Below are 9,686 nucleotides of genomic sequence, written 5' to 3'. Positions count from 1 at the left end.
CGCAGGATTCGATCCCAGGACCCCAGGATCATGAGCTGAGCTGAAGGCAGTTGCTTACGTGACTGAGCCACCTAGATGCCCCTCCATCCTTCCTGTGTATTGAGAGTGCTTCGCACCTAGTAAGTGTTCAATAAAGGGCCAGTGTTTTGCTGTGTTTTCTTAGCCATGTAATCTGGGCCCCCTGTGCATCTATGTGCTCTTTCTTATTCGGAGGTAAATAAGCCCCACCCAGCCCTCACGGCTTCACAGTGTAGCTGGAAGAGAGGAGAATCATACAAACAGGTGGTAGGGTATGGGGAGTATTGTTTTACGGGTACAGGGTATCAGCTTGGAGACATGAAAGAGATCTAGAGATGGATGGTAGGCTGGTTGTCCAGCAAAGTGGATGTACTTAGTGCCACTGGACTGTAGATTTTTAAAATGGTTAAAACGGTAAATTTTGTGTTACATACATTTTACCACAATTGAAAAAGAAAAAGCAGATGGAAGAGCAGGGGCAGAGCCAAGGGGGAGTGGTGTCCAAGCCCACCCTGTGACGCAGTAAGTCCACTCGCAGGTACATCCAATCCCAGGTTCTCATAGGAGGGAGAGCCATCCTGGGGCCATTATGGCATTTGACAACTTCTGTAGTCAGCCAGAGGGGACCCTCGCCCTGGCTCTGGTGCCCGGGGCCAGCTGCAGGATGTGTGAGGCTTAGGCCAAATGAGAACCAAGGGCCCCTTGTTCAAAAAGTGCTAAGTAGGGGCACCTGGGTGGCTCAGTCGATTAAAGGCTGACTCTTGGTTTTGGCTCAGGTCATGATCTCAGTCAGGGTCATGGGATCGAGCTCCACCCACATCAAGCCCCGCATTCCACTTGCTGGTTGGTGGGGAGTCTGCTTGTCCTTCTCCCTCTTCCCCTCCCCTCTACTTGTGCTCACCCTGTCTCTCTCCAAAGTAAATAAATAGAATCTTAAAAAAAAAAAAAAAAAAAAAGGATGGTAATTATTTCAAGACAGAGACAGCAGAGCATGAAACCGTCTCAGGCCTTTCTGAGTGTAAGCCCTGTGCAACTGTACAGGTCACAGGGCCATAGGGGACTCTGATGTCAGGATGGTTCCCAATCAGTGCTGTGATGAAAGTTGACAGAGGAAGGGAGAGGGGGAAAGTAAGAGAGACTGCTTTTTGAAACTTTCGTTTAAGTATCACGTATAGAAAGGAGCACCAATCATAACCATACAGAATTTTTGCCAAGAGAATAAACTTCTAGAACCAGCACCCAGATCAAGAAACAGAATCCCAGCATCCCGGAAGCCTTTCTCATGCTTCTCTCACAGGTACCCCAATCGAGACTTCTAACAGCTTAGATTATTTTTGCCTGTTTGGGGGGGCTTTATGTAAATGGGAACCAGAGTGCATGTTTTCTTTCGCAGCTGGTTTTTTTCTATTCCATGTCTCAGCCATACAGCAGCCTGTAGTGGGGTTGTAAATTCTCTGACTGATGTATCAAGTGTCTGAGAGGATGTGGGGGGGACCAGAACTCTCCTAAGCTGCCAGGTGCAGCCACTTAAGAAAACTGAGTGTCGATGTCTACTAAAGTTGAACAGACACCAACCCTCTGACCCAGGACTGCATTCCCAGATAGAAACACAACAGAAACGCATGCACATCCCCCCAAAAGCAACATTTATAAGAGGGCTTCTATTCTGGCAGCCACTGGAGGGACAGGAAAAGTCACCGAGGCAAGGGAGCATAGAGGGGGATTGAGATTCGCTGAGCACTGAAGGCATGAAATGTAACTCCAGTCATTTTTTTGGGCAAAAACCAAAAGAAATTCTGAGACTGCCTTCTGGCCAGGAGTAATAGCCCCAAACTCAAAAACTTATAATAGCCCCTTGCACAGGGGCACCTAGGTGGCTCAGTCAGTTATGCATCTGCCTTCAACTCAGGTCATGATCCTGGGGTCCTGGGATCGAGGCCCCAAGTTGGGAGCCTACTTCTTCTTCCTCTCCCTCTCCCCCTACCTCTTACACCAGCTTGTGCTCTCTCTCTTTCAAATAAATAGATAAAATATTTTTTAAAAAGTGGTAATTCAAAATGGAGATTTTTATTCCCCTGAGAGTCTGTGTATTTGTTTGTTTAGAAAGACCATTTACCCTCTTCTGTGGCCTATGTAGGCAATAATATGGACACTCCAGACCAGAAGATAAACTTGGTCTCGAGGGAAAATGAAGGTATCGAATGAGGAGGGGTGGGTAGGAGAGAATGCTCCAGTTTCAGGAGCCAGAGGAGGGGCAGTTCTACGTGATATGTTTAACAGAAGAATTTTCCCAACAGAGATTCAAATCTGTCTGAGTTTGAAACCCCAATTCCCAGAAATCTACCTGCCATCCCAGCGAGAGAATTGACGTTATGGAAACGATGGGTCCCAAGAGCAAAGAGCAAGCGCCTGGACATGCCCTCCTTTCCAGGGCCACACCCTCTGCCTGGAATCCACCAATCCAAAGTCCAGCCCCAACCTTTTTTGGGCTTTCCACTTACCCAGCTTCCTGGAGACATGTCATCTTCACTCTCCTCAGTGAGAGGTGCCCGAACCCTGTGACCTCACACTTTGCCAAGTCAGGTTAGAACCAAGGACCAAAATCCCCTAGCCAGAAGGCAGTCTCAGAATTTCTTTTGGTTTCTGCCCACAAAAATGACTGGATTTAGATCTCATGCCTTCAGTGCTCAGTGAATCTCAATCCCCGTCCATGCTCCCCTGCCTCAGTGACTTTTCCTGTCCCTCCAGCAGCTGCCAGAATGTCCCCTCCCTCAGTCATTTCTGGGTCCCTGCTGCAAGTGGATGACTCAGGTGACCATCATGATGGCATGGCTTTGGCTTTGGACAGAGCTGCACTGTAATCCAGGTCCTCGCTTGCAGTGGGCACACTGGAATAGTAATGCCAGCAACAGCCAAGAGCTTTTATGTGTGGTATTTATTTTCATCCCCATACTAATGGCTATAAAGTCAATATTGTTCTTTTACAAATCTGGAAACTGACACTCGAAAAAATAAAATGCTGGGTGCCTGGGTGGCTCCGTCAGTTAAGTGTCTGCCTTCCACTCAGGTCATGATCCCGGGGTCCTGGGATGGAGCCTGCGTCAGGCTCCCTGCTCAGCGGGGAGTCTGCTTCCCCCTCTCTCTCTGCCTGCCACTCCCTGATTGTGCTCTCTCTCTCTGTCAAAAAAATAAAAATCTTTATTTTAAAAAAAAGATTAGGGCAGCCCCGGTGGCACAGCGGTTTAGTGCCACCTTCAGCCCAGGGCGTGACCCTGGAGACCCTGGATGGAGTCCCATGTCGGGTTCCCTGCATGGAGCCTGCTTCTCCTCTCTCTCTCTCTCTCTCTCTGCCACGAATAAATAAATAAAATCTTTTTTAAAAAAAGATTAAATGCTTAAGTGACACTGCTAAATGACAGAAGAAAACCTGTCAGTAAGTCTCCAAACATGTCATTAACGATGGCCCGCCACTGCTCTTCTGAACCTCAGTTTGCACGGCTGTGCAATGGGAATAGATGATGCTAACCTGGCTTAATTGTCAGGAAAGTTCAAGGAAGCGATTCCCATGAGCATTACCTGGGGCACATAGTAAGGGGCTTGGGCAGTGGCAGTGCTGGATGTAGAGGATATCTCAGCCAAGGGCCTGGGGACCACAGCTCTCTCACGGAACTTGCGACAAGCCTAACAGAGCTGTGGGAGTGAAGCCAGCTGGAATAATTACCTACATGTCTCTTTCCCATGTCCCATGTCCTAGACATTGGTCCGTTCACCCTCCTGTGGCTCTGGCCAGCCTTTCATATTCTCTGTCTCAGTAATGAACATACTTGGTCAATAATGGCTTATACCAGTCTCTCACCCTGGCTCTATTGACATTTTGGACCAGATAATTATTATGTGGCCTCTCCTGTGTATTGTAGAATATTTAGCAACAATCTTGGCCTCTACCCACTAGATGCCAGGAGTACCCCCTTCCAGTAGCAAAAACCAAAAATTCCAAATATCTCCCAGAGGGCAAAACCACCCCAGGTAAGAACCGCTGGCTTAAGCAACAATGACATGTAATGAACTCATCCGACAGGGAGTCCCTGAAAGTTGGCAGTTCCAGGTTTGGTGCAGCAACTTGATGATGCTAACAAGGACCATCACCTCATGATCACAAGATGGCTGCCACAAATCCCATTGTACCACCATCACATTCAAATTCAAAAGTAGGCAAGAGGCACAAAGGGATAGTGTCATGTGTGGCTTCACCCTCAATCTTAAGTTTTCCCAGACACTCCTCAATAGATCTTTTCTATGTCTCGTTGACCAAAACTGGTTGTATGTCCATCTCTAGCTGCAAGGGAGGCTGGGGAAGAGACTAGGTGGCCAGGGAGGATGAGGTAGGAAATGGTGTGGATCTCCCCTGACATGGCAGTATGGGCACTCCCCTTACCTGTGGAAATTATTTTTCTATCTGCTTTCCTTACCAGACAAGAGCACCTTGACAACAGGGGACCTCCTGGGGTTTTCCTCTGTGTCCTCAGAATTTAGCCAGGTGCTCAGCACTGAGAAGGTGCTCGACAATGCTCATGAATGAATAAGTGAGTGAACCAATCAATCGATGATTTCTCTTCCTTCTTCTTTGCTCTTATCACTACAAGCCCTACATAGGCAGTTGTATATTCATATGCAAACTAAACATGGTTTAAATACAAATAAGCCCATAATGCAAATGATGATGCAAACATCTCCCAGTTCCTTATACAAAGCATGATCCCTCTGGTCATCAGACATGCTGTTCTCTTTGCCCAGAACATTCTTCCTGCCACCTCCAACCGCCTCTCACCCATCTTCACACGGCCAGCTCCTTCTCACTCTCTAGGCCTCTGCTTACATGTGACCCCCTCAGAGAAGCTTTCCCTCATCTCCCCAGGGTGGCTTAGCACCTCTGCTCTATTCCCCTCAAGCCCTCCATGTTGTCTCATTCTAGCTGTTGTCACCCTGTGACTTCCATCAACTGTTCTGGAGACTAGAATAGCACCTTCTTCACTAGTGGGTTCTCCATAAACTTTTGTTGATTAAATAACTTATATTAGTGTTTGGCAAAGTTTTTATGTAAAGAGACAGATGGTGAATATTTTCAGCTTTGTGGGCCACATGACCTCTGTTGCAACTATTCAACTCTCAACAGAATGAGTGAGAAAGCAGCCATAGATAACATGTAAACAAATGAGCGGGGCTCTGTTCCAATAAAACTTTATTTATGGCCGCTGAATTTGAATTTCATATAAGTTTTACATGCCATGAAATATTATTCTTCTAAAAAATCTCTTTTCAACCATCCTAGACTGTAAAAATCATTCTCAAAGGCTCTTTGGCCATACAAAAACAGGTGACAAGCCCTAGTTTATTAACTCTGATTGATACTAAGAGTCACATGCTTTGGGATTTCCAGGTCACTCTCAGGAATACACCAGAACCACTTAAAGCAGTAATATAGCAATATTTCTTTTTTCCCTCTTTTTTAAAAATTTATTTATTTTTTTTAAATTTAAATTCAATTTGCCAACATATAGTATAATACCCAGTGCTCATCCCATCAAGTGCCCTCCTTAGTGCCCATCACTCAGTCACCTCTTCCCCCTACCCTCCTCCCTTCCCTCAACTCTTTTTTTGTATAACAGTATTTCTTAATTCCAAGCAACAAATTAAACTTGAAAGTACATTAAATGACTTTCCCATAACATTCAGTAGGCTGTATTTTAAGAAATCAAAGATGATTTGAGATTAAGAAACAGTTACTGTCAGGAAGCCATGTCAACAGGTTTTAATAAAATTGTTTGACAATTTCTTCTTTTTTTTTTTTAATATTTTACTTATTTGAGAGAGAGCACAGAGGGAGAGTAAGAGGGAAAAGCAGACTACCCACTGAGCAAAGAACCCAATATGGGGGCTCAATCCCAGGACCCCAAGATCATGACCTGAGCCAAAGGCAGACACTTAACCGACTGAGCCACCCAGCACCCCTGTTCGACAATTTCTACACGCAGAACTTGAATTTTTTTGAACTAGACCTAGGAAGGTATTTCTTTCTCTTGATAAAAATTATTTATCTTAAATAATATCCAAAATATGACTTATCAATGGAAGTAACCAGTGAAAAAAAACAGGGGCTTTTTAAAACTGAGTTTCATGTATTAGAGGACTATGAAGTGCTGAATGGTAGTGAAGCTGTGGGGGACACAGGAGCTTCCACACTCTGCTGGGGGGAGGGGGGCATATGCGCTGGTGTCTGTATTTCCAGTATGTAACAATTCCACCCCTAGGAATTTTCCCTCGACTTCTTAAGGGGACGTGAACAAGGCATTCACCACAGCACTATTCATGATAATGGAGATCCTGGGAGATGGACAAATAAAATATAGAGGAGGTACAGCCTGAAGAGTTATTTACACATTAGAGGCATCTGGTTGGATGAACACGTGGCAATGTGGAAGTATCCTAAAAATACAGTGTTTGGTGAAAAAAAAGTGGGAAACAGAATGAGATATACCAAATAGCATTATGAAAATTAACAAGATAAACAGGCAGGGGCGCCTGAGTTGCTTAGTCAGTTAAGCATCAGACTCTTGATACCAGCTCAGGTCATGATCTCAGGGTCATGAGATCAAGCCCCTGTTGGGCTCTGTGCTGGGCATGGAGGCTGGTTAAGATTCTCTTTCTTACTCTCCCTCTGCTCACCTCCCCCACTCCTGCACATGTATGCATTCACTCTCTCTCTCAAAAAAAAAAAAAAAAAAGATAAACAGGCAAAGTGACAAATCTGGATTTATAAGAATATATAGAAAAAGATACACATCCAACATATTGGCAGGGTCAGTTTGGGAGACAAAGGCACACCTGGGATAAATACATACATAACACGTGCTAGAGGAGACCTTCTACCAGCAAATGATGTACCATGAGCTGTACCTGAGGTCTAGTAAAAAACAAAATAAACGAAAAAAAAATAAATAAATAAACGAAGAAAACAAAAATAAACAAGAAGAATATAAATCTCTCTTTTTTTTTAAGAAGAATATAAATCTCTTAAATCTGCACACATCATTACACAATAGTGAAATATCAGGTCTTCCAGTTTATCCTCTACAGGAATAAAAGGTAAAGTAGTTAATTATCTCATAATTGGTGAACATTGTTCCAGGTATTTCAGACCAACCCATTAAAACTCAAGTTCGAAATAAAGGTTGTACATTAAAGGTGAATAGGTAGGGAGATGGATAGACAGATATACAGATACAGATATACACATACACACAGATATAGATTTTTTTTTTTTTTTTTTTTTAGGAGAGAGCAGCAGAGACATGGGCAGAGGGAGAAGCAGGCTCCCTGTGGGAAGCCCGATGCAGGACTCGATCCCAGGACTACAGGATCATGACCTGAGCCGAAGGCAGACACTCAACCACTGAGCCTCCCAGTTGCCCCCATAGATGCACAGCTTCCACTTTAGCCAACTTCTGACCACAGAGCTTCCTAAAAAAAAAAATCCTTTCAAGTATCTTGTCAGGTTTCAGCTGGGACAAACAGTAAATATCCCTAGCAGTATTAAACAATGCCATGGAGGGATCCCTCGGTGGCTCAGTGGTTTGGCACCTGCCTTTGGCCCAGGGCACAATCCTGGAGTCCCAGGATCAAGTCCCATGTCGAGCTCCCGGCATGGAGCCTGCTTCTCCCTCCTCCTGTGTCTCTGCCTCTCTCTCTCTCTATGTCTATCACAAATAAATAAATCTTTTTTAAAAAATAAATAAACAATGCCATGGATCTGAGAGGCATCCCCCTAAAGACTGCAAAAGATGATACCTGCCAAAGATCCAAAGCCACTCCCAAAGATACCTAAATGAGAGAAAGACTTAGACAAGTTCCCCAGGAGCTCTGCCTGCAAATGGGCTGCAACCCACATTTGTGTTCAGCCTGAGGCCTGAGGCCTCTAACCTAATGGTTGCCACACCAAGTTCTTAGGGCACAACACAAGACAAACAAGATAGTAACAGCTACCCAGGGGTAGGAAAGGATCCATAACCAATGGATTTGGATTTGGATTTGAAAAGGAAGAGACAATGTGAGATTTTACCTTCCTCTCTCACTTGAGCCCTACAGACAGAGATTCAGGGGAGCTGGCCCTGGTGAGAATTCTTGTCCTTTGCTGGCGGCTGCTAGCTTTCCTAGGATCCCATCTGCAGGATCCAAAGCAAGTAGAGTTTAAAGTACTGAGTGTAGCTCTGGTATCTACAAGAAATTGGCAAGATTTTCCATGCATTTTCAATTTCCCTTGACTGTTTAAGGTCACAGTTTATCAGAAAACCCCTCAGATCCAGTCAACCCTGGAAGGGACCCATGGGGGTGGGGATGGTCTCCTTCAAGGATAGACATGGGGCCACCTGTAAGACCACCAATAGCTGACTTTTGTTTACAGTCAGGTAGTCTCTTTAGAGTAGAAAGATCCATCAGATAAAGGACTAGCAGAATGAGTACCTAAGCAAAGGAGGGTAGGTAGACGGGGCCATAGGAGTGACATCAGTCTCATGGTCTTTTGTTTTACGTACATTTATGCCTTTAAATTATCATTAGCCTTTGCAGTGAATATTTAAATGAAACTATTTTGGAAATTTGAAGCCTTTGGGAGGCTTCTGCATTGCCAATTGAAAGGTGCCCTGCCCCCCAAAAAAAAGATGTCCCATTTTGTTTGATTTGAGAACCCTTGCTTTCAAGTGCATCTTTTTTTTTTTAATATTTTATTTATTTATTCATGAAAGACATGAGAGAGAGAGGCAGAGACACAGGCCAAGGGAGAAGCAGGCTCCATGCAGGGTGCCCAACATGGGACTGGATCCCAGGTCTCCAGGATCACGCCCTGGGCTGAAGGTGGCACTAAACCGCTGAGCCACCTGAGCTGCCCAAGTGCATCTTTTAAATGAATGAGCTTGTCTGATTGGAACGTTCCTCATAACGGTCATTGTTTTAGGCTGTCTTCAGTAAGATTTGTCCATGCACATGAAGAAAGATCATAATTTTTTTAAAGATTTTATTTATTTATTTGAGAGAGAGAGAGTACAAGCTGAGGAGAGGATCAGAGGGAGAGAGAGAAGCAAATACCCTGCTGAACAGGGAGCCCCATGTGGGGTTCGATCCCAAGACCCCAGGTTCATGACCCAAGCTGAAGGTAGACCAACTGGGCCACCCAAGCATCCTGAGACCATAACTTTTTTTTAAACATAAAACCAGTCATTATTGCTAAGGAGGGGGCCATTCTTAAAGCATTTAGATGACTAGGATCCCATTTTTGGAGTTTTCCTGAGAACAAAGAAAAAAAAAATCTTAGGTAGCCTAGAGGCATGCTTGGGGTTGAGATGTCAGTTTTGTTTGACAGTATACCTCTCACAGGATACTTCTTTCTCCTGGCAGACAACTTCTGCCCTATTTATCTGACCTGTGACCAGGTGTCCCTCATTACACCAAATTTTCTTGCTGGTAGCAAGTACCCTAACATGAAACTTCCTCATCTGTGATCACCTTATCCTTACACAGTAGTCTTGCGCTTCAGAGATGGTTGTCTCTCATAGAAAGGTGGCAAGTGCCGTGTCCATTGGTTTTGGTTTTAGTCTTGCTCTCAGGAAAATTCACAA

The sequence above is a fragment of the Canis aureus genome, chromosome 7, assembly GCF_053574225.1.
Source record: "Canis aureus isolate CA01 chromosome 7, VMU_Caureus_v.1.0, whole genome shotgun sequence".
NCBI classification, from domain to species: Eukaryota; Metazoa; Chordata; class Mammalia; order Carnivora; family Canidae; genus Canis; species Canis aureus.
The sequence above is the reverse complement of the archived record's forward strand: the minus strand, read 5'-3'. Positions refer to the sequence as shown.